This window comes from Puma concolor, chromosome C1 (assembly GCF_028749965.1).
Source record: "Puma concolor isolate L17-30 chromosome C1, mPumCon1.1.hap2, whole genome shotgun sequence".
NCBI classification, from domain to species: Eukaryota; Metazoa; Chordata; class Mammalia; order Carnivora; family Felidae; genus Puma; species Puma concolor.
The window spans coordinates 101977909-102004478 of NC_141674.1; the positions used below are offsets into that span (position 1 = coordinate 101977909).

Sequence of the window (26570 nt, forward strand, 5' to 3'; positions counted from 1 at the left end):
GAAAGACACTAAGAGAAAAAATAAAGATAATTCACAGGATGAGAGAAAATATTTGCAAGATACAATATCTGATAAAGATATATAAAAATGAATCCTCAAAATTCAATAATAAAACACCATTAAAAATGAGCAAAATATTTGAAAAGATACTCCACTAAAAATGAGATACAACTGGCAAATAAGGAAATGAAAAGATGATCAACATAATAATTAATTAGGAAAATTCATATTAAAATAACATTAGATCCCAGTACCTACTATTTGCTTATATATGTATTTGGGGGGGGGGGGGGAGGGAGTGAAAGTGGGGGAGGGGCAGAGAGAGAGGAAAGGAGGATCCTAAGCAGGCTCTGCCCTGACAGTCTAACAGCAGTGAGCCAATGTGGGGCTCAAACTCAGGAACGGGGAGATCATGACCCGAGCCAAAGTCAGACACAACCGGTTGAGCCACCTAGGTGCCCCCAGGACCTGCTATTTGAATGCTGGTGTGGATAAAGAGCGTCTAGAAGTTTCATACGCTGCTGATGGAAATACAAAATAGTTCAGCCATTTTGGAAAATACTTCAGCAGTTTCTTATAAAATATAAACTACTGTACAACTAATCGATCTTCCAAGTATTTACTCAAGAGAAATGAAGATATATATATATATATATATATATATATATGAGAAATGAAGATATGTATATATACACATATATATATATCCATACAAAAACTTAAATGTGAATGCTTAGAGTAGCTTTACTGACAATTGTCAGAAACTGGAAAAACAACACAAAACAAATGTTCATCAGCTGGTGAATGGATAAAAAACTATGATACAGTCACATAATGGGATTCTGCTTAGCAACAAAAATTAAGGAGTTATAGATATTTTCAGCAACATATATGTAAAAGGAGCCAGATTTATATGCACACTATATACTGCATGGTTATATTTATACTATATTCTTACAAAGGCAAAGCTATAGGGGCAGAGAACAGCATTACCAGGGAATGGGGACGAGAGTAGGGAACTGACTATGGAAGAAAATATGTACTCTTCAGCGTGATGGAATAATTCCATATATTGATATCTTGCTAGCAGTGAAGTTACACAACTGTATGCCTTGTCAAAAATGACAGAAACTTACACCTAAACTAAGAGATTTTATAGCATGCAAATTGTAGTTAAATAAACTTGACATAAAAAGTAATCTGGGAGTGGAGTAGGATTGAGTGGGGATATTTATGAAACAAGGCTGGCCATTAGTTGATCACCACGGAAGACAGATGAAAGGGTAAATCATTCTATCAACATTTATGTGTGTTTACATATAAAGGTTTTTAAAAACCTTCAATTACAGTTTAGTCTAAAGGAAATATTTTTAAATTAATGATAAGAATAACCAGGGAAGTACAATACAAGTAAACTTGCCATAAATAATTACAGTAAATAAGGAATTACTGGGGCACCTGGGTGGCTCAGTCGGTTGAGGTTGAGCGTCCAACTTCGGCTCAGGTCATGATCTCATGGTCTGTGAGTTCGAGCCCCGCATCGGGCTCTGTGCTGACAGCTCAGAGTCTGGAGCCCATTTCAGATTCTGTGTCTCCCTCTCTCTCTGCCCCTCCCCCATTCATGCTCTGTCTCTCTCTCTTTCAAAAATAAATAAACATGAAAAAACATTTTTTTTTTAAGAATTACCATTGAGAATTAGGAGTAGAGAGGTGACTGAGTGACTCAGTCGGTTAAGTGTTTGACTCTTGATTACAGCTCAGGTCATGATCTCGAGGTTCATGAGTTTGAGCCCTGCAGACTCCTTGCTGGCAGCTCAGGGCCTGCCTGGGATTCTTTCTCCCTCTCTTTCTGCCCCTCCTCTGCTCTCTCTCTCTCCTCTCTCTCTCTCTCACTCTCTCAAAATAAAATAAAATAAATAAATAAATAAAAGAATTAGAGGTAGATATAAGCTATTGCTAAAGTTTAAGTGTATTTAGTTTTTATTTTTCAAAACTGGTATAAAAGAGTGCGATGCATATAATGCATCAATGCATAGCAATGATGATGTGTCATGAACTAAAAGTTGACAACAAATCCAATTTTACACTGAAATTTTCAAACATGTAATACAATTTTACTCCCCCAATTGAAACACTTCAATGCCTTCTGATCTCATTCAAAGTAAAAACCAAAATCCCTTCAAGGTCCTACATGATCTAGGCACTAGCTAACTCTCTGATTTTATATACTACTACTTTTTCATTCTCTTCAACATATGCTGGCCTCTTTGCTATTCTTCAAGTACACCAAACACGGTCCCCCCTTGCCATCTTAATCTTGCGGCACACTCTGCCTGGAACTCTCTTTTTCTCTGAATAAGCCAATGGCTTGCTTCCTCACTTCTTTCAGGTCTCTGCTCAAGTGCCCCCTTGTAAATGAGGACTTCAATGAACACACTACATAAAATAGCACACATATACGCAAACACAACATTTTTTTAATGGCATTCGCCTTCTTCGTCTGTTCAACCCTCACTCTATTAACTAAGAATCTACCTAACAATTCCTTAACCTGAATCAAAAATTCACCCCATTGAAATTAACTTACAAGATTTCCTAACAAAAATAATGACAATAGAGAATATTTTGCTATTAAATCTTCTGGGCTAAAGGTAGTGGCTTAAATAGCCTCAATATATAACTCTCTCTGGTTCCCTCCCATTCCTCTGCATCAGTCTGCTTAACTCCTACTCCATACAAGGCAATGTACTGAGTGATGAAAGGTTCTTGAGAACAGTCAGGTATGAATAAAGTCTTCCAGAGTTTATAATCCAGTTTTGGGAGGGGAGATCTTTACATGTATGAAGAGAAACCACAGCACCTCACAGAAAATGATGTGTGGGCAAAAAAGTGTTAAAGACAATTAGGGATGAGAGCTCAAATGAGGAAAACATCACTGGACATCTGAAGGTAAAACTTTACAGAGGAAATAGTTTGTGGACAGTTCTGAATGTGGATAAGCGGGAGGAAGCTGAGGACAGTGATATGACTGAGTGACTGGCAAATATGAAACGTGCAAGATGTTTGGGAGACATATGGCTGGAGTGATGGATCTGGGTAAGACTACAGTGGCAAATAAGGTTACAATGTCAAGTTGAGGCTCTGCACGAAGCAAAAGGTTTCCTGTGCTTCAAATGGGCAGAACTGGAGTATGCAGGAACTGACCATGTATGTGTCTATTTATGTCTATTTATGCCTATGTGTTCAGTTGTATACATACATAGTGAATAAACACAATGTGGAGTATCTGATATTTGCTTATTACTTCATACTTCTACCCTGCTCTTCCTTAAGAAAGTGTGGTAAGAATTTTATGTGTTGCATTCCTTTAAATTTTGGTCAGCCTATTTTGTATTATTGCAGGGCTCTCATTATTTACTAGCTAAACATCTATCTACATTAGCTGTTGGGTTATTAACTATTTTCTGCACAGAGTATAGACATATTTACATAGCTGCTATGTGATTTATTAACTTGTTATACTATGTGAAACACAATTAGGTACTCCTACTCAGAATATTTTGTTCGCTCCATGTTCTGGCATAAGAATTAGAGTTTTGTATATTTGCTTATTTTTCAGATACATTTTTTTAAAAATCCCCACTGCGTTTTTTATGAGTTGGAGCCATTAATGAGAGTAAAATCAACACAACTTAGCTATATAAATTCTGTCTAGGAGTCCTTTCCATCCAAAAGGGAAGGTGAAAAAAATAGGAATTTGGCTTATTCCATGGCCTGTGAGTTAGGAAATAAGGCTTTGTTGACACAGGAAAGGAAGGGAAGCCCCAAGCCAGGGCCTCCCAGAGGGAAATATCTTGTTGCTTCCTGGGGTCTGGCTTCCTGCAGTCGCCAAGTTGTTAACACAAGTGCCGCTGTTCATATCTGCAAGCCCACAGCGTGGTGGGGAGGAGGTGGGGAAGTGGCTGGAAGGTGATCAGGAGAGGAGGGTGGGACCTGAGTTCTTCTCTAAGTGTTAATGTAGTTAAGTGCTCTCTTGTGTCTTTCCCACTTCATTATACTTCTAGCTAAGAAACCCGTCAAAGAGTGGAAGCTGTGGACCACAGACCACCCCCATCTTTGTGACAAGTGGAATTAAGAGACTGTCCCAGCAACCACATGGGAGCAAAGAGGCTTACAGACATGGAAGGAATCTGTTCCCAGGGCCTCAAGTGGTTACTATCACTTAATGCTAAGTTGTATTAGCCAAGGCAGAAAAACAAAACTCTCTAGCAATTCATTAGTTCTTTTTGTATCAATAACTCATCTAATAGTAAAAAGCTTGGTCAGGAGATTTGTCCCTTAGAGCTGTCTTAGGATAAGGAGAAGGGTGGAAAGAAATACCCAGGAGTCTGATGTGAACTTCCTGGGTCATGGCAATGAGGAAAAGCAACTCAGAGATATTTGGATTTGGGGAGCAAAAATGTTCTTGACTCTGGAACAAACACTGCTTTTCTGACTTATATCCTATCCCACACAAAACAACACGAACAAAAACCTATGCTCTCTGATAATGACAGGCCACAATTCCTGGCATGACGCCTGCCACCTGGCAGGTCCTGAGCAAGTGTTAATCTCTCCTTTTTCCTCTCTTATACACTACTATGGGAAAGTATGCCTCCAAAAATAAGTACACTTAATACATAAAGTCCAAATTTACACAACAGATACATTAGATGTTTATTATCTATAAAAGTATTTCTCTTTTCCTTAGCAAATTGATTAATATACTTGAACTATTACTCAGCTTGCAACTATCTGATTTGTACGTATTTCAGGGATAAACCAGTTACATAAAGTGAGGCAGAACTATAGACATGTTTTCCAAATGTGTGTAAATCTAATTTTGATTAGTTGAATCAAATATTAAATTTCCTTGGAGAGTTGGTTATTTGAAAGGGCCCCAAGGTGAATTCTTTTGGTAAAGCATAAACTCTTTCTGAATGGTGAAAAATTTCTGTGAAACGTGATGACAACTTCTCTTGGCCAGAAGAAGTGCTTGTCAAGTTTCCCAACAGTGGAGTCTAGGCAAAGTTCAGAGAGCAGCTCCGGGAGGGTAAAGGAAAGAACAGGTTATGGGAGGGGGTGGGCAGATGATCAAGCAAGGATTTCTAACCTTGGCTAACAGAGGGATGCGTGGTTTCCAAGCACAAAATCATGCATGCCTTTTTATTTTTCAGATTTTGGCAGTGAGTCTTCCTCATGCATATACTAGCAACGTTTTAGAAACTGAAAATGCAGTATTGACTAAATCTGGAGAGCATTACGTATGGAGCTTCACATTACATATGAAGGCAAGATAAATGATACTTAAAACCATGAGCGAATATGAGGGCACTCAAAGGAGTGTGCAGCAGTTCAAGAAGGAGAGAAGGGACAAAAGCCCCTAAGAAACCCTAAAAATCAAGGCACAGCAAAGGAATAGACTGAGAAGGGGTAGTCTGAAAGGAGGAGAAAAAGTAGGAGGGTATGGTATCACAGGAAGCCAATAGAGAGAGCCTTTCAAGAAGAGAGTGGTCACCCAGAACAACTACTACAGATAGGTCAAGTTAGATAAAGTTTGGGAGGTGTCCTATAGAGTTAGCATTCATGAGATTAGGGACAGTTGACAGACCAGTGTCAGTGAGGAAGGAGGACAGAGTTGGAAATGGAGGTGACACATGCCTCTCACACTTCAGGTGTCCCAGAGAAGCTGTTGAGAATCAGGTAGTGGTTCTCAAATCAAGACTGGATTCCCTTAGAAAACCTGCAGACAAGGTAGTGTGTTGCCATTTAAAGAAAAGCAATGTTCTCAGAGATACCAGGTATGGGGTCGCACGGGTGCTTTACGGTGGCACCTACAGGAATAGTTATGTATTCTTAATGGTCCATCTCAACTTGCCTACATAAAAGTTCTGTTGCAAGTAAATTTCATACCTTCCTCAGTAAGCAATTCTGAATGTCCTTGTTATCCCACATGCCACTGACCCCATGATAATCTGACATCATTTGTAGACAATACTTACTTCTAGTCTTCTCCAACACAAGGACAAGTCTATGTCCTTGTCACTTGAGAATTCCTAAACCTATATTAATTATATGTGTGTATTGGTGGCCCATATATTCATCATTTATTTATTTATTCAATGAGCACTTGTGGAAAGAAAGCACTCTAGGAGATAACCAGAATGAATAAGGCATGTATCTAAACCTGCTAGATGAGGGGCGCCTGGGTGGCTCAGTTGGTTAAGCAACCAACTTCAGCTCAGGTCATGATCTCGCGATCCATGAGTTCGAGCCCCACGTCGGGCTCTGTGCTGACAGCTCAGAGCCTGGAGCCTGTTTCAGATTCTGTGTCTCCCTCTCTCTGACCCTCCCATGCTCTCTCTCTGTCTCAAAAATAAATAAACGTTAAAAAAAATTTTTTTTAAATAATAAACCATAAACCTGCTAGATGAAATGAAATAACAAGTAACTGCACACATGATAGAATCAAATATATGTTATAAGATGAATACAAGCAAATTCCCAGAAAAATATAAACAAAAGAGAAATTAGATCCAATGCATGGTAGGGGCTGATTCCGAATGATTCAAGTAAGAACGTGTGTTAAGGTGTACTTGGCTTCCCCTCTCTCGTTCACTATTCTTATATATCTTATTTCACTAATTTTGAAATATTTGCAGCTCTTCTTTGAAATTATTTTCCAAGCTTTATAAATCCCACAGAATCCAATGCCTGGCCTAATGTAAATGCAAAAATTAATGTATAAATGTCACAAATGAATGTGGTGACAGGTAGTGTTTATTGGCCTCCGTGTGTCTTGTGACAGTAAATGCCACAGACTGTGTTTGAGGTCAGAACGCATGATGCTTCTGATGGATGGGCAACAAGAGTTTGCCCTTGGCCTCCCACTCGTGCTGGGAGAATTTCCAGACGGCACCTCCATATCCTGTTTCAGTCTGCAAAGGTATTACCATTAATACAAACATAGCTGACAACCAAAAGGTGATGCAAAACTGCCCAACGTGGCTTGGGAAGTAAGGAAAGTTGATTAACTGTTATTTCCTGATCTATAAATCATCAATTTCTAACCTCTTTGTGTGCTATCCATAAAATATTGGCTGTGGGCCTTTGTTATACAAGGACATCTTATTTTTTACGATGATCTTGTAAATAATAATTAATATGCTAAATGAAAAAGTATCCTGTTGTAAACCATGCAAAATCAGGTCACATATTTAACTGCTTTGGTAGTTAAGGAACATGCTAACCATGTGTGTGCCTATATGTCCTAGTAAGCACTTCATTAAGGCTATGCATCTCAGAACATTCATTTGTGTTAGTTTGCCAATAAAGTTACTGTGTACTTATAGAAAGATCGTCTTTACTAGTCACCTCTACTTAAGGACTAACAGTAATCTTGCTAATTTAAAAAATAAGGGATTATACATGCAGAATACTTTCAAGTTATAAAAAACCTCCATATGCATTATATCATTTGATTCACATAATCAGTCAGGTAGGTATCATTTTCCCAACTGAAAGATGAGGAGAGTAAGATTCAAAGAGAGTAAGTAACTTTCCCAAGATCGCACCACTCATAAGTGACAGAAATGCAGTATGAGCCATGACTTTCAGTTGCTTCCCATACTGCTGCTGTCTAGTAAAGACATTCCTGTTACTAAAGGTGAGATTCATAGACTAGTAAACACACTGGCATCTCCTAGGAGCTTGTTAGAAATGCAGCATCTTAGGCCTCATTCTAGACTGACTGAATCTGGAGCTACATTTTAAGATTAACAGATGATCTATGGACCACTTTCTTACACCATACACAAAAATAAATTCAAAATGGAGGAAAGACCTAAATGTGACACAGGAAATAATCAAAATTCTACCAGAGAAAACAGGCAGAAGCCTCTTTGACCTCGGCCACAGCAACTTCTTACTCAACACATCTCTGGAGGCAAGGGAAATAAAAGCAAAAATGAACTATTGAGACCTCATCAAGATAAGCTTCTGCAAAGTGAAGGAAACAATCCACAAAACTAAAAGGCAACCGTCAAAATGGGAGAAAATATTTGCAAATGACGTATTGGATAAAGGGTTAGTGTCCAAAATCTATAAAGAACTTACCAAACTCAATACCCAAAAAAAACCCAAATGATCCAATGAAGAAATGAGCAGAAAACATGAATAGACACTTTTCCAAAGAAGACATCCAGATGGATAACAGACACATGCAAAGATGCTAAACATCACTCAGCATGAGGGAAATACAAATCAAAACCACCACGAGATACCACCTCACACCTGTCCGAATGGCTAAAATTAACAACTCAGGCAACAACAGATGTTGGTGAGGATGTGGAGAAAGAGGATCTCTTTTGCACTGCTGATGGGAATGCAAACTGGTGCAGCCACTATGGAAAACAGTATGGAGAGTCCTCAAAAAATTAAAAATAGAACTATCCTATGACCCTAGCAATTGCACTACTAGGTATTTATAAAAAGGATTAAAAAAATGCTGATTCAAAGAGGCACATGCACCCCAATGTTTACAGCAGCCCTATCAACAATAGCCAAAAAAAAAAATATCCAAATTATGGAAAGAGCCCAAATATCCATTGACTGAAGAATGGATAAAGAAGATGTGGTATATATATATGATGGAATACTACTGGGTGATCAAGAATAATGAAATCTTGCGATTTGCAACAATGTGGATGGAACTAGAGTGTATTATGCTAAACAAAGTAAGTCAGGCAGAGAAAGACAAATATCATATGATTTCACTCATGTGGAATTTGAGAAACACAACAGATAATAGGGGAAGGGAAGGAAAAGTAAGATAAAAACAGAGAAGGAGGCAAACCATAAGAGACTCTTAAATACAGAGAACAGACTGAGGGTTGCTGGAGGGGAGGTGGGTGGGATCATGGGCTCAATGGGTGATGGGCATTAACGAGCAGATTTGTTGGGATGAGCACTGGGTGTTATATGTAAGTGATGAATTACTGGGTTCTACTTCTAAAACCAATACTACACCGTATGTTAACTAACTTGAATTTGAATAAACAAATTTTAAAAATTAAAAAAATAATAAAAGATTAGCAGATGATTCATATGTACATACAATGATAGAAGGAATGAAATCAATTATTTCAGAATCATTTTTCAATGAATTATTGAATGAAATAATTATTCATTGATTCAGTACATGTTCAGTACCTGTTAAGTATTATTTACTCAATAACTGATTTGAAAGTTAGAAAGTTTAATTGGTAACAGTTGTAAATTTAACATAGTAGGAACTACAAAAACATTTAAGTATGGCTCTCTCTAAAGCTGTTTACTTGCTTAATGATTTTGATTGAATTCACAGGTCAAGTCAATCAACTAGTTGATTAAAAAACAAGTTTTCCCCATTTTCTAATAAAATTGATACTAATGTAAAAGGTGGTGAAAAGTGAAAATGCCCTTCTACTACTACTTTTCCTTAATGACTGATCGGTCTGCCTCACACATTACACACAAGGCCATTGGACAGAGATCATCGTTGGTACCCTTCCAAACTCAACACTGGAATTACCATTGAGCAGATTCTCAAAAATGGTCAAGTGAATTAATGAATTACTAACTGAAAAGTTTGGGGTGGTTAGAGAATTATTCCATATATTGTTTGCATAATTAATCCAATTTATTTAATTAACTACATTTCTTGAAAAAAAAAAACACTGAATACATTTCCTCTTGATTTCTGTATTTAGGACACAACAAAATGGTCTGCTGATTATTGCTGTCACTGATTACTGTTGCTGATTATTGAAGGAATAATTCATTTTTTAGGACTTTACAAAGGGAATTAAAAGAGATACTCAATAAAGTTTATTAGAAACAGGCAAATATCAGGAAGGAGACATTAAACCAGAGATGGAGGTAGATTTCATGAGTCTGGGAAAAAACAGAATCAGAATTGGAACACTACCTCAAGGGGATGCAACTGATTAAGGTCTTAAGCAAACTGTTCTTTATTATTATTAATAGCAGCGTTTTTCTGGAACACACTACACTGTATGCTTTTCCTATCTCTCTTTTACTCTTTTATTTTAAAATTTTTTAATGTTTTATTCATTCTTGAGAGAGAGAGACAGAGAGAGAGATGCAGACAGAAAGAGACAGAGACAGAGAGAGACAGAGACAGAGACAGACAGAGCATGAACAGAGAGAGAGGGAGACACAGAATCTGAAGCAGGATCCAGGCTCCAAGCTGTCACTTGCTATTTGCCATTTGCGACTGTGTGGATGGAACTAAAGGATAGTATGCTAAGTGAAATAAGTCAGAGAAAGACAGATATCATATGATTTCATTCATATGTGGAATTTGAGAAACAACAGATGAACATAGGGGAAGGGAAGGAAAAATGAGATAAAAACAGGAAGCAAACCATAAGAGACTCTTTAAAAATTTTTTAAATGTTTTGTTTTTTTTTTTTAATATTTATTTTTGAGAGAGACAGAGTGTGAGTGGGAGAGGGGAACAGAGAGAGAGAGAGGGAGACACAGAATCTGCAACAGGCTCCAGGCTCTGAGCTGTCAGCACAGAGCCCGACACAGGGCTGGAACCCACAAGCGGTGAGATCATGACCTGAGCTGAAGTCGAATGCTCAACTGACTGAGCCACCCAGGCGCCCCTCTTTTACTCTTTATTCAACATTTTATCTCCCAATACTGTCATCTATCTTTTTATTCAGAACCCATATGAATAAATGCAGGTTTATAACGATATCCTTCTTTTTGCTTTAGTTTGTATTCATATCAAAACTTACATTTATTTTACTTTATCATTATCTAAAGCACAGTATACCTTTGCTTCATTCAAACTAGATAACAACAGCAAAAACTAATGACATTTTAGACAACATGGTTATTCTGGAGGTTGGGAAGATCCCATGGATTATCATGTGCCACCAAATGACCACCAATCTATCAAGAATATGGTCAGAGTTCTGAATCAACTATTCCATGGGGGATCTTCTTGCAATGCACAAGCATGGCCTTATTGTTTGTATGGGGACTTTTCATTCTCATCTGATGCTTGGAGGCTGACATTCCCAGTCTTAATGGGCCTTTGAGTGATCTCCACATTAAAAAATATATTAAAAACCATTTTTCTTTATGCCTGTGAAATTATGAAATCAAGACTATAAGATTTATTCCTAACAATATACAAGGCTTCTCTTGCAATAGGTGTTATGCTGCATTAACAGAGATACTACACATCTCTAAATAGCCTTTTGTTAGGGTATAATAAAATGTTTTGTATTCAACAGATATTCGTGAATGTTATACAGATTTAGAATTCCATGTGAAAATCCAGGAAAAGACATGAAATGCACACACAAAATCTGATTTCTATCTCTCACTCTGACTTCCCATTTGACTTAGAGAAAAATCATAAAATCATAAGGTCAGATGGTCATCTAAATAATCAAGTACATGTATTTGCATTTTGTGTCCCACTAACTTCCAAAAGGATTTAATTGACTTATAGATTGAAATGCCCAAAGAATAAGATATAAAAAGAAAACAGATACTATAGTAACTCTTTAAAAGTTATTTAATGCACTGATGTTTTAACTGATTCCAATATTTGGGCATTACCTCTGGGTTAAGCTTTTTGGGAAAGAAAAACAAAGAAATGCACCCATAGTATTTTAAGGTCTCACCCACACATTTTCTAGGAAACCTGGGTACTTATTTATTTCAAAGGAGTAAATCCTGCTTCCAAATGCCAAGACAGAGAAAGGACTGGATGGCTACCATGTATAGTTGCCATTGTTTCTGCTGCTACTACTTAATCTTATGAGGGTTTTTAAAAATATTTTTTATGTTTATCTTTTTTTTTTTTTTGAGAGAGAGAAAGAGAGAAGAGCACAAGCGCAAGCTGGGGAGGGGCAGAGAGAGGGAGAGACAGAGAAATCCAAAGCAGGCTCCAAGTGGTCAGCGTAAAGCCTGATGTGGGGCTCAAACTCACAAACCGTGAGATCATGACTGAGTCGAAACCAAGAGTCGGACACTCAACCGACTGAAACCCCCAGCCTCCCCAGTCTGATGAGTTTTTATTCATGGCTATCCCCTTCACTGGTCAGGCAGTGTAATGTGCTCAGGACTCATAAAGTTATGGCTATGTTTAGCTTACATGCCTAAGCCTGACCATTCTTTCTGAAGCAGGTCAGTTGGGCAAGGGTAGCTGAGCCTCGGAAAGCTTCTAGCTGTAGCCACAAATTGGGCTTTTACCAACTCTCTTCCAAAAACCCCACCAAAAGTCAGAAATTTCCTTTTCTCCTTATGAATTTATTTTTGGGGCCCTTGATGCATTTTTCTTCCAGTGACTTTTAATCAGGTTATTCCCTTTTTTTTTAAATATATGAAATTTATTGTCAAATTGGTTTCCATACAACACCCAGTGCTCATCCCAAAAGATACCCTCTTCAATACCCATCACCCACCCTCCCCTCCCTCCCACCTCCCATCTAATCAGGTTATTCCTAATAGTAACACCGAACCCCAAAGGCATCTATTTCTTCTCCTTCCAGGAAGATTCTTGATTCCATATCTTTGCCCACTTCCTTCCCAAAAGTCAGCACTGTGTACTAAGAGATATAGGGAGAAGCCACTTCTTGAGGCTTTGAATAATCACTTAAACCATATTCAAGAAAATAAGTGGAGGGGCGCCTGGGTGGCGCAGTCGGTTAAGCGTCCGACTTCAGCCAGGTCACGATCTCGCGGTCCGTGAGCTCGCGCCCCGCGTCGGGCTCTGGGCTGATGGCTCAGAGCCTGGAGCCTGTTTCTGATTCTGTGTCTCCCTCTCTCTCTGCCCCTCCCCCGTTCATGCTCTGTCTCTCTCTGTCCCAAAAATAAATAAACCGTTGAAAATAAAAAAAAAATAAAAAAAAATAAAAAGAAAATAAGTGGACAATAGGCTTCTATTTCATTCATTTATGAGTGGATATGTGTGAATATGAAAAACTCACACCTTTATGAGTGTCTCCAATCTGCCAGACACTGTTCTAGGCTTCCAGGAAACCGCAGTGAATAAGGCTGACCAAGTCCCTGAAACCAAGAAGTTACATTCTAGTAAAAAGATGAAAAACAAAAAAACAAACATCAAGATATTTAATAGAAGGTAATGGTATGTATTACGAAAATAAAGCAATGACCTAGATAGAGAATGAGGTTATTTTAGACAGAATTGTCACAGAAGGACAATATAACACTGAGTGAAGTAGGGAGTAAGTCATGTAGATTCTGAGAAAAGAAAATTACAGGAAACGAGCATGTGCACAGCGCTGAGGGAAGCATATGCTTGGCAAGCTCGAGGAACAGCAAGGAGACCAGGACATTTGCGGCAGAGTGAACAATGGAGAAGCAGCAGATGAGGCCAGAAATACACTCAGGAGCAAAAACTGTAGAGCCTTAAAGACCATGGTAAGAACTCTGGATTGAATTCTATGTGAATTGGGAGGACTCTGAAAGGTTTTTAGCAGAAGACTGCACAATATATTCTGTGTTTTAGAAGAAAAATCCTGACTATTACGTGAAGGCTAAATAGTGTGGGGCATGGGGTGGTGGGGTAACAGTGACAACACAGCATAATAGGAGCAGCTGGAAAAAAATAGCACTGATAATTTGCCGTTGGATTTAATACGATGGAGCTTATTGGTAGCCTTGACAAGAGCTGTTTCATCAGACTGGTAGAGACAAAAAGCTTTTTGTTCAGTCTTCTGCCCTCTACTTCTATCATGGGCTGGCTTTGAGATTCTAGTGGAATTCATTCATCCGGTATGGCATTTGGGAGGGGGGCAGGGGAGAATTACTCTGTGCCGAGGACCCACCTTCTTTTTAGAGATGTCATAGATTAATGAGGCACTGGTTCTTACTTATCACCAGCTAGGAAAGACAGACACATAAAATGATGAATTATAACTCAATATAGTAAATACATAATCTTCTTGTTGGAATGGAATTTATATAATAAGAGCTCAATCACTTCTCTTAATGAGTGTTTAACCCAGCGGAAAATGGTCAGAGGCTTAGGAAACACATCAAACGAGTTCTTTACTCCCTTAATTTGAATACAATATTTTCAAAAACGAGAACCTAAATTGTTAAATGGCTTCCCATATAGTATTCTCACATCTGAAAATGGTTTTCTTGTTTTGCATTTATTGGATATTGTCCCAGCCCATTTACACAGGACATGTATGGGATGATTTTTTTTTTTCACCTCCTGGAACAGAAAAGAAGGTAGTGTAAAGGATGAAAGTGGGAAAGAACTTCTGCAGCAAGGACACTTACAAACCTAGGGAAGGGCGTTTATATCACCAAACGGCACAAGAGCCTAATAAACCAGGCAAATGAACATACCTGAGTGGCCACACCATAACCCCTTCAAATAAACACCCTGTGAATTACCTGAATGCTTTGTGTGTGCAAGGGTGTGTGCGTATGTGCATGTATGTGTGTTTGTGTGGCCATACAATTTAATAAGTGCAGCTGTGTTTATTCAACGATGTAACATTCCACATATACATAGAGCACACATGTTGCTGGAGATCACTCATAGCTTCATTCTTGGAAAGAGTATAAGTAGAAATATTGTAGAACCCATGAAAACCAATTCACACTGGCTTACATACACATAAATGCAGAGAGATGCTTCAAGTAAATTTACAGTTGAAATCACTGCTTTGAAACCTGAAACTATTGATTCAACTGAATAACTAGATGGAGTCCATTTAGAAACACTTCTGAGAACAGTCACACACATGATTAAAAGGATTGGAAAATCATATTTACATGAAAATGTTAAAAGAAACTGAGATCGGGGCGCCTGGGTGGCGCAGTCGGTTAAGCGTCCGACTTCAGCCGGGTCACGATCTCGCGGTCCGTGAGTTCGAGCCCCGCGTCAGGCTCTGGGCTGATGGCTCAGAGCCTGGAGCCTGTTTCCGATTCTGTGTCTCCCTCTCTCTCTGCCCCTCCCCCGTTCATGCTCTGTCTCTCTCTGTCCCAAAAATAAAAAAATAAAAAAAAAAAACGTTGAAAAAAAGAAAAAAAAAAAAAGAAACTGAGATCACATGACATGGAAAAGAACAAAGAGTGAGTGATAACTTATTGTTTTGAAATATATAAAAGTTATACTACAAAAAACAATAACCCACATTTTCTAAAAAATAAAATAGAAGAGCTACATATGAGAATTTTGTTTTGCAAAAGAAGCTTTGTCAAATACTGACCTGCACTGCAAAAATGAAGATTAAGAACTTATTTCCGTTCGACAGATTTTTCACATGTAAACAACTATAAAAGCAAGGAAATTCTCTTTAGGAACTTCTCATCTTTTCTCAGAACCTTCTTTTTCTATCTTGCCCTGTGGTAAAGCATGAAGAATGGGGGATTTAATGACTCCTGTGGGAAAAAAAAGTCAGGGAAAAAGAGAGGGAACTGATAACTCCAAATGTACACCTGGAACTCTCATACATTGCTGGTGGAAGTACACAATGACACCAAAAGCTGAGAAAACTGTTTGGGTTATTATCAAGATAAACAGACATTTACTCTATGGCCCACCAATCCTACCCTTAGGCATGTTCTCAAAAGAGATGAAAATGTATACCCACAAAAAGACATATGTGCTGTAATGTTCACGGAAGTTTTACTTGTAGTGGATAAAAACTGGAAACAACCCAAATGTCCAAATGTCACAGTTGGGTAAACCGACTTTGATATTTTCACAGAACTAATCAGCAATAAAAAAATAATCTACTGATGCATGCAACAAGGATGAATCTCAAAAACATTTTTTTTTTATTTATTTATTTTTTTTTCAACGTTTATTTATTTTTGGGACAGAGAGAGACAGAGCATGAACGGGCGAGGGGCAGAGAGAGAGGGAGACACAGAATCGGAAACAGGCTCCAGGCTCTGAGTCATCAGCCCAGAGCCCGACGCGGGGCTCGAACTCACGGACCGCAAGATCGTGACCTGGCTGAAGTCGGACGCTTAACCGACTGCGCCACCCAGGCGCCCTCAAAAACATTTTTTTAAGTGAAGGAAGGCAGATAAAAAATAGTATGCACTATACAATTTCGCTTTGTACAATTTCATTTATATTAAGTTCCAGAATAAGTAAAAGTGACCTACAGTGGTGAAAATCAGAATGGTGGTTTCCTATTAGACAGGGAGGGGGATTGATGGGTAGGGAGCAAAAGATAACTTTTTGTGATGATTGGTTATGCACACTGGAGTATACATTTGTCAAAGCATATCAAACTGTGTGCATTTTGTTTCATGTAAATTTTACCTCAATAAAAAAATACAATGATCAAAATTCTCCAATGACTTTTCATCTCACTGAGAATCAAATTAAACTTCCTTTACGTGGCCTCCAAGTCCTTCACTTTCTCTCTCTGCCCCTTGCACATTCCTTTCCAACCTCAAAGGCCTCCTTATCATTTTTTGAACGTGTGGGTGTGCTCCTGCCACAGACCTTACACTGTTTGTCCTTCTGCTAGAACTCTCCTCCCCTAGGGATCTATATAACCAGCTCCCTCATTTCATTCTGATCTGTGCTCAAGTATCACCTCATTAGATGGTGTTTCCCCAACACCCTTGCTAAAATGGCAACAAGTTTCCCTAAGACATACGCGTCTCATCACTCGTTATACCATCTCCTTTTTCTTCATAGTACCTATCAATCCCAGACATTATATAATTTATTCTTTTACTTTTTTGTCTTTCTCCCCTCTACAGAATGAAGAATTCTGCAGCCAAGACCTTTTTGTTATTCACTGATGCATTCCCCAGTGCCTAGGAAATGTCTGATACATAAACACTGAATAAATATTTGTTGAATGATTGGACAGACAAGCAGAGCTTAGATAAGTGACAGGGTAGAGGAGACGTAAATATCAGTGGGGAACAAACTAGATGTTCTACCTATCTATTGTTGCCTAACACACCTCCCCAAAACAACAAAAGTTTTGTTCAAATCTATCATTTGGGCAGGGCTCAGCAGGAACAGCCAGTATCTTTCATGTAGGGTCAGCCTTGGTAGGGCTGGAGTAAAAAGGATGCACTTTCAAGGAAGCTCATTCACATGTGGGCTGGGAGCTCAGCAACTTACAGGCATCTGTCTCTCTCATATGGGCATAGTGGCTGAGTTCTAAGAGCAAGCAGCACAAGAGACAGGAAGTTGAAACATCACATCCACACCATGATATGTAAGTAGTTACAGAGCCCAGATTCATTGGGAGGCAATATAAACCTCACCTCTTGATAAGAGCTGAAGAATTTTAGGGTCATTTTTTATAAATTTTTTTTCAACGTTTATTTATTTTTGCAACAGAGAGAGACAGAGCATGAACGGGGGAGGGGCAGAGAGAGAGGGAGACACAGAATCGGAAACAGGCTCCAGGCTCTGAGCCATCAGCCCAGAGCCTGACGCGGGGCTTGAACTCACGGACCGCGAGATCGTGACCTGGCTGAAGTCAGACGCTTAACCGACTGCGCCACCCAGGCGCCCCTAGGGTCATTTTTTATAACCACCACACAAGATGATCTTTAGGTATGTTCTACCACCCTTGGATTTAGAAATCTGTGGCTTATTTCACTGTAGACCTTTTCAAAATTCATGTGAAGAGAAGTTGTTTAACACTAAACAAAGCCATGATACAATAATCACTAGCTATTATGTACTAGATATAGTGTGTTAAAATGTTTTATATACCAAATCTCAGTATTTTTAAATTTAACATTTAAATAATGTTAACCATATACCAGGCATTGTTCTTACTGCTTTAAAGATAAAACCTAATTTAGTCCATGCAATAATCCCATAAATTAAATGCTATTATTATCCCCATGCTATTGAGTGGAAAGCCTACACAAGAAGAGATTAAATACCTCGCAAAAGTCACACAGCCAATGAGAATGGAGCCAGATTTGAACCTGCAGTCTGATCCCAGAGCCTGTACCCTTAAGCACAGTGTTATTCTATCTCTTGTAATCTATTCAGTAATCCTATAAGGTAAATACTATGGTTATCCCCATGTGACAGAAGAAAAAAAAAAAAAACTGATGCTTTCAGCCATTATATCACCTTCCCAAGCAAGGTCTGTCTACTTACAATATTTTATACAATGTTTCTATCCTCATAACAATACTGCAAGATAGATGCGTCAAAACTGAGAATCAAATGTGAAGTCAGTTGCTCTAGGTCACATAGCTAGCAAGTATTAGAGCAGGGATTCCAACTCAGGTGTATGTGGCTGCAAAACCATGCTGCACTGCCCCCATCTTCAGGGGCAGGGCAAGAAGGCAGGGGTGGAGCAGCTGATACTAGAAGAGAAGATCCCTCCCCACGCTAGGATTCCTGGTAAGCCTCTGAGAGGGCTCAAACAGAGATGCCCAAAGATGACAAGAGTTCTATGGATTATTAAGAGAAGTTTCCTGGTTCTATTGTGAGATTATAAATGCCAGCTCCATATTTTTCTCTCTTCCTTTGAGAAGTAGTTTTACTTCCCTCTCTCATGCTAGGGCATGACCTGTTTTTCATTGCAGCCATCATCTTTAGCCCAACTGATAGAGGAAGAAGGTAAAGTGATGAAAGTCAACATCTACCCAGGGACCTCTTGTGGTTTAGTCAATTAATTGTTGGTCCTGTGGGGAGAGGGGAGTAGAAGTAGACTGAGGGGCAAAGGAAGAGATGAGAAAAAAAGAAATCAACTAATCTCCTGAACCTGTCAGGGTTCCTCTCAACTTTTCCTATGAAGATGTCCCCTGTGGCCCATTTAGAGCCATTTACCAAACCTTTTTCAGACTTCTTTGATTTTAACATCTGCTTTCCTCCTTCTTCCCTGCACAGTCCTATGCTTCCTGGATACATGGCAGTCAGCCTTTGATCTTGGTGCCTCTGGATAGCTGCATGCTGTAAGTTATCCCTCCTCAACCTCATTCTGGGTAATGATGAAATCTACATCCCTTCCTCCTTCACCCTCTTTATCACAAACCTCCCATCCAGTCTGACATGGGTTGGACCATCTCTCCCAGGGGGACTCACAGCACTCACTAATCCTTTACAGAGAAGAGGGACTTCAGGCTATTCACAGTCCCAGAGTCATTATGTTAATCGTATAAATCAACCATCCTGAAAAGTCAGAGAGGCCCCAAAGAAATTAGATTATCAGCAAATAAGTTTAGTATAATTTTCAAACACAATTAGGTTAGGTAGGGAAAGTCTCTGAGTTATTTGCATCATCACCATTATTATTGTTACATGATTTCTGTCAACCTCAACTTTGCCATGATACTGATCTGAGTGTAGGAAGAGCTGGAAAATACTTTAAAGGCAAGCTAAGTGGGGAAGGCTAATGTAACAAGGTGGCTAAATTGCAGAAGCTTTTAAAAGAACACAATTATAAAAAAAAAAAAAGTACACAATTATATTCTTATAAATTACCCTTATAAAATTACTCCAATTATCTATATTCCTAAGGATCCTTGCATAAGAGATAATTTTCAATAAACTGTAAAAACTGTTTTAATGTTTATTTATTTTTTGTGAGAGATAGAGAGAGAGAGAGAGAGAGAGAGAATGGGCAGGGGAGGGGCAGAGAGAGAGGGAGATGGAATCTGAAGCAGTCTCCAGACTCTGAGCTGTCAGAACAGAGCCCGATGTGGGGCTCGAATTCACGAACCATGAGATCATGACCTGAGCCAAAGTCAGACGCCTAATTGACTGAGCCATCCAGGAGCCCCTACAATAAACTTTTAAATGCAATTAAACATTTCTTCAGAAGATTCTCTCCAACAATTTTAATATTTCCAGGTGATAACTCCATCATAGAACATTTGATTTGAATTATTCTTTAATGACAGTAAAGACATAGGTGAATGTTAGACCATTTCCTAGGCAAATAATCACAAATTCTGAATAATGAAGATTTTATTGTACTATTTTTCTACCCTCTGAGGAAAACACAATTAATATGTAAAATGTTTCTTCTACTGAACAGGAATTGCTTCCTACATTAAAAAATTATCATTAAGTTCCCCAGAGGAAACCATGTCCTGGTACTGTTAATTCTTGATATCCCAGGAAATTTTTCATTTTGTGACTTTTCCATGGCCAATATACACTACTATTTACATTTTAGTCACAGACTCTCTCTACTCTACAGCATGTTTCTGGTAGTTATTCTCCACCTCCTAGCTGGTAGGAAAGCTGAGGGAAATATTCAATGTGGTATCAGACTGAACTAAACAACTGGAGTTTTAAGCATATCATTTTTTAATTATCTGGTATTTACGGGTGACCCATATCGTGCCCCTTTATAGAAAATTAAGAATAAGTTTTATTCTTCTACCACGTTAGAAGAGGGCCAGAGGAAAGTAAAGAACATTTTTCTGTGTATACAATGATTTATTAGTAACCAAAGAAGTAAAACACATGCATGATCTTGTATAAAAAATGGATAATAATAATAATAATAATAATAATAATGTGGTTTTGGGGGCACATGGGTGGCTCAGTCGGTTAAGTGTCCGACTTCGGCTCAGGTCATGATCTCACGGCTCATGAGCTCAAGCCCCACGTCGGGCTCTGCGCTGACAGCTTGGAGCCTGGAGCCTGCTTTGGATTCTGTGTCTCCCTCTCTCTCTCTCTGCCCTTCTCCTGCTCATGCTCTCATGCTCTCTCTCTCTCTCAAAAATTAATAAACATTAAAGAAATTTTAAATAATAAGGTTGTTTTGGCTGAAATACTCAAAATATAAAACAACCGTGGAAAGAAGAAACTTGACTTTTAAATCCATGCTTTTTAAACTGTTCTGTGGCCACTAAATTGAGCGATGTTCCAACAACTAAACAGAATACAGGGAAGAGAAGGAAACTGAAACAGGAAGGGTTAGGGAAACCATTCAGAGACAGAGGTTCTTAACTGGATTGGGGGGGGGGGTGAAGGATGAAGATGGCAGAAAGAAGGGAGAATATCTGTCCTAAGCAGTGGTGATGGGCACCTGCTCAGAGCAGACCTCCTCCCCACTGGCAGATGTTTTCAGACCTTCTACCCTTGCAGAACCTGGGGTGGGCTGTCCTCATCCTACTCAGGCAGGGGTTCAACTTTGCTGACTCCATCATGTGCTCCTGATGGCGAAGGGCAAAGGCCCTGGGGTGCCTGTCTTTGAGCCTCATCCCTCTTCATGACTCCCTAGACAGAACTGTCAGTGGGGCGTTCCTGGCCATAAAAAATGATCCTCTTCCTGGGGACTAGATTATTTCACCTGGAAAACTCAAGCATTTCTTCCTGCAAGCATTTGTCAATGGGACAGGACCTACTGCTCTCCAGACTGGGGATAGCTCTCCCGTCTTCACTGCCTGGCCCCTGAAGTTCTGACATTCAGCTGCTGGGCATTACTGCGGTCTCTCCTCTTCCCAAACTGCCCATATCCCCAGCACAATGTGGTCTTTTAGAGCTTACAACCTCTGTACACAATTCTCTCTAAGAGGGTAGCCTCTGAGACAAATATTTCTCAACCTGCCTACTTCCAGTGAACCAATTAAACCTAACAGCTGGTGTTGACACAGCACTTACCTTCCAGGCCTTTTCCAGTGATAGACTCTAATCCTCTCCCAAGCTCTACGCAGTAATAGGTATTAATACAATTCCTCTGAATACATTAAGAGGAAGATTGAGTCAAGGAACATGTAATGGTTTGCTGAATACTGCTTTGCTGATAAGTGGTTCATTCATTCAACATTTCCCCCCCAATTATGTTCTTGTCACTTTACTGTAAGGTATTTTCATATATATTAACTCATTTTTTCCCCAAATTTTCCCAATAAGAATCACTTGAGGCTCTTGTTAAACAAACAACTTCCCTGACCCCTGTCCTGGACATTCTCATTAAGGGATCTGCGATGAGACCCAAGAAGTTGTGTGCTTGTCCAGGTGATATTCTCTCTTTCTCTCTTTCTTTCTCTCTCTCTCTCTCTCCCTCCCTCCCTCCCTTAATGAATTATAACATCACAGATGATTATTATCATTAGGAAAGTTTGGAAGCACCATTTATTTCATTTAATTTTCACAGTCACCCTGGGTGATATTATTATGCACCTTTCTTGAAAAAGAAACATGAGACCAGTGTATCAATATAAAAGGCTGAGATATAAAATCAACTCTAACTCCCACAGACAAGAGGTAACAGTTGATTAATTTCTTATATTCCTTCCTTGGGTTTTCCCAAGCACACTTTCTCAGTTAAACAGTTTTTTAAAAAGCTATTCATCCAGGGTTTGAGCCATATACATAATTTCTGCCTAGACCTGTGCCATACACTGGTGCCATGAGAAATTCTTAGTAGAAATTGTAAAAATAGTAGAAATAGTATTTCTATTTCTCCTTGCCCTCAATCACTCGTGCTCTCTTCCTGTCATCATGGCCAATTTTAAGCTACCAAAGACTTAACAGCCAGCTTAAAAGATTCCTGAATATTTAACAGGCATGAACCAGCCCCAGCACACTGCTGTGTAAATCTGATCCCAGAAAAAAAATAATTCATTTTCCCCTGGATCTTCTATTGCTTCCTACTGGGTACCTTATTTACTAGTAGACAAAGATTACTGACTCCTCCCCAGACATGCTCTGTGATATCGCACCACTATGCCTTTCTTCATGATGGTCTATTTGCCAGGAGTCTCCTTCTTCCTCATCTCCTCAACGCCTATTTCAAATGCTTCCTGTTTCCTGAATCTTCATAGCCCTTGATCTATAACTCTCTTATGAGACTTACAGCTTTCTATCTTACATTAGAGCTATTTTTATACTTGTGTCCCATACAATTACTGGATAAAAGCTCTCTGTTTGCATCACCCCTGTATTCTGACAGCACTGAGATCAATGTCTGGTGCACAGCAAGCACTTAAAGCCACTTTGACAACATCTATCACATGCTTTCAATGTAGCAGGCACTGTCCTAACTCATAGGAGAAAAAACTCAGCATTTGGAAGAATTGGAGACCTTAAATTGAGGTTCCATGGGGAAACTTCAGAGTCAAATGGTCCATGTAAGTTGACTACTAACCGAACCCAATATATTTGGAAGTTGTAGACAGCTTCCACCCAAGACCATTGGAACAATTAGTTTAGTCAGCAAAAATTTTTTATAAAGGACCAAATAGTAAATTTTGTAAGCTCTTTTGGTCCAGAGGGTCTCTAACAGAATGGTTCAACTCTGCCACTGTAGTGCAAACGCTGTTATAGACTACAAATAATCAAAATGAGCATGGCTGTGTGCCAATAAAACTTTATTTATAAACACAGACAGCAAGCAAGATTTGGCCCACAGGTTATAATTTGTAAACTGCTGGTCTAGACACTTGAAAGCTCTGATTTCCAAACAGTCATGTGAATGTTTTTGTTCACATTCCTTTGGGTGTTATCATTCCTTTTTACTAGTTTCTAATAGCCCATCGTGATTTTCTTATGAATAAACTTGGTTAAGTCTAGGCTTTATTAGAGATAACCATTAGTCTAATTATAATTTAGCTAATTTGGGTATTTGTAGTGCAGCCAATCTGTTAAAACAGTATAAAGACATGTTACACTGACTTTGCCAGTAATGATACAACTTATAGATAATATATAAATGAAGTAAAATGTCCTTGCAATAGATGATACAGATATTATCAGGATGCAACTATTACTGCTGTCATGATAACATCTAGAGATAATATACTGAAGTTCCACTGAGGTTAACTGTATCTCATAAAGTACCTGAGTTCCTTTTCCTATGGTGAAATCAGCATCTTCAATGCCAACACAGAACCAAGACTAATTGTTCTGCGGCACTTGTAGATCATTTCTAGTGTATAATTCCCTAACACGCTAAATGTTTCCTACAAAAAGTCTGTATGGATAAAACTCTTCCCAAGAAAATAAACAGTAATTGGTAAAACAGACTCCAAAGGTTAATGATCTTACCATAGAAGCTGAAAAACTTGATACAGTCATCAAAAATAAGTTCCTTATTTTGGCTGCCGTGGTAAATAACATAGCTCTTACCCTGGGTATACAAGTAACCTTTTTAAACTCCTTTGCCCAAGTAACTATGGAAAAGAAAATAGTCTTAGATTTTCTTCTGGAAAATCAGGGGAAATCTTCCCCGTTTCTAATACTTCATATTGTACCTGGATTAACAACTTGGGCAATCTGTATCTAAGCTAAAATAAAAGGTGGGGCACCTGGGTGGCTCAGTCGGTTGAGCAGCCAACTCTTGATTTCAGCTTAGGTCATGATCCCAGGGCCATGGGATTGAGCCCCATGTCAGGCTCCGCACTGAGTGTGGGACCTGTTTTGGATTCTCTGTCTCTCTCTCCCTCCCTCTCTCTTTCTCTCTGTCTCTCTCTCTCTCTCTGTCCCTCTCCCCCACTCACACTCTGTCTCTCTCTCTAAAATAAAAAATAAAATAAAATAAAATAAAATAAAATAAAAGGCAACCTGGCCATCTAGGGAAGACCCGAAGAGTCAATGGGATTGTTTTTTTGGTCAAACCTGAGAAGTCGTGTTTATTATTTAAAGTGACTATTGGTTCCTTCTTAGAATACTTTAATTATATTTGTCACACAAATTGTTTAATATGTTTTCAAGTCTTAAATGTTTCCATGCAGCCACTTTTCCAGCAGATGATTGACCAAATAACAACAACAACAACAACAACAAAAAATGAGCGCAAGATAAAATCATGCTTGTCAACACTCAACTGAAATTCAGGTATCTACAAACAAAACCTCATCTTCAAAGAGACAGTGGAAATATGAAGAATGCTTATGTCATTCTTGAAGCTTTAGCTAGAAGAGAACCTAAAGGAAGATTGAAAAAAAAATTAATTTCCATACTCCTAGAAGACCAATTGTTCTTACAGCAAGGATGGAAGTAGACACCAGAATCAGTTTTAAAACTGTTTAATCAATAAATAAGAATTCTGTAGCTATGGAGCCATCAGAATTGGTTTCAAACGTATTTACTCAAATCAAAGTCAACTTGTCTTTGTGAACATACTTCTGCAAGCCAACCAATTATTGAAAACTACCTGCTCCTGAAGATCAGCCGATCAGGAATGGGCTCATTCCAATGACCTGCTTCTGGAAGTATACAATCAATAAGTCTTCCCCACACAATCACACTTCAACCATTGATAATAATTTATTTACAACTCTGAATTTCCATCAATCTCTGAACTCCATGCCTTTGAGTCCTAATACATGATCAACAGTCTTTCCTGCTTAAAGAAACTTCGACTGAAAAACATACCTCCTGTCTTAAGTAAGCAATAAATTCAGCACTGTGGGCTTTTATTTGTTGGTTTCACCACCATTTTTAGTGGAGGTTTCATACTTTGAGAAAATGGAGAAACGTAACAAGACAGAAAGGGCATTAATAGACACCACTGTAACTTGGACAAAGACACGAAAGTACAAAGGTACTTGGTGAGCTCAGGGATTCAGAACCCCAGTATTAGCTGCTTGGCATCAGAAAAGTCAAGTGAGAACTAAATTTTGAACTTTTGAGGTCAATATAAAGAGGTCATATTTTATCTTCTAGGTGTTGAGCGCTCATTGAATATTTTAAGTGGGGGTATTATAATTAAAGATGAGTTTTAGAGGATGAAAAACTGCAGTGCCAAGGTCACTGGTTGAATTGGCTATGACATAGTCAATATCTATATTAGAGACTCTAATGAATCTTATGACTTATTGCATGAGAGAGGTAAGGAAATTAGAAGCAAGGATGAGATTTTTTTATTTGAATGATTTATAGGAAGGAAAGGGAAGACAAGGGAAGGGAAGGGAATGAAGGCAAGGCATAGGAGGGAAGGAAGAGAGTAGAATTATTGTTAAGATCAGGTAGCTAACAAGTATTGAACAATGGAAGGGGTATGAACAAGATTAAATTATGTTAACATTTTCATACACTCTGCAATCCATTTATCTCTAACCTTTCTATCTCTAGATCAGCACCTTGAACCTTCATCCATCTCAAGAAGACCAGCCTAATGCAAGTGATAAAAGTACAGATAAAGAAGATTTTTTAAAAGGAGATTAAGAGATACAAACTTCCAGATATAAAGTAAATAAATCACAGAGATGAAAAGTACAGCACAGGGAATATAGTCAATAATACTGTAACAGCGAAAGATGGTAACTACACTTATCGTGGAGAGCATTTTTGTAATGTATATAAATGTCAAATTGCTAAGTTGTAACCTGAAACTAACGTAACATCGTATGTTAATTATACCTCAACTTTAAAATAACTTTTTTAAAAGCCGTATAATTTTTGGTGTTTTGTCCTCTCCTCATCCTAGGTTTCTCTCATGCATTTACCTAGAAGCTCTTCCATACTTCCTCAACAATCCACTTTCCAATCCTGGTGATCCAACACCCCAGGGTTGTGCACCAAGTAAAACAATCTGGGCTCTGGGCCCTGCCCT

At 38.7% G+C, this 26570-nt stretch overlaps 1 long non-coding RNA gene across 1 annotated transcript; it reads left to right on the forward strand.

Annotated features, from left to right (window-relative positions):
• The first annotated feature begins 13418 nt into the window (after positions 1-13418).
• On the forward strand, positions 13419-26263 carry LOC147578286 (uncharacterized). Its single transcript, XR_015254243.1, has 4 exons — positions 13419-13509; positions 18947-19011; positions 24748-25402; positions 26090-26263. It is a non-coding gene; the product is annotated as an uncharacterized LOC147578286 (long non-coding RNA).
• Positions 26264-26570: the final 307 nt, after the last annotated feature.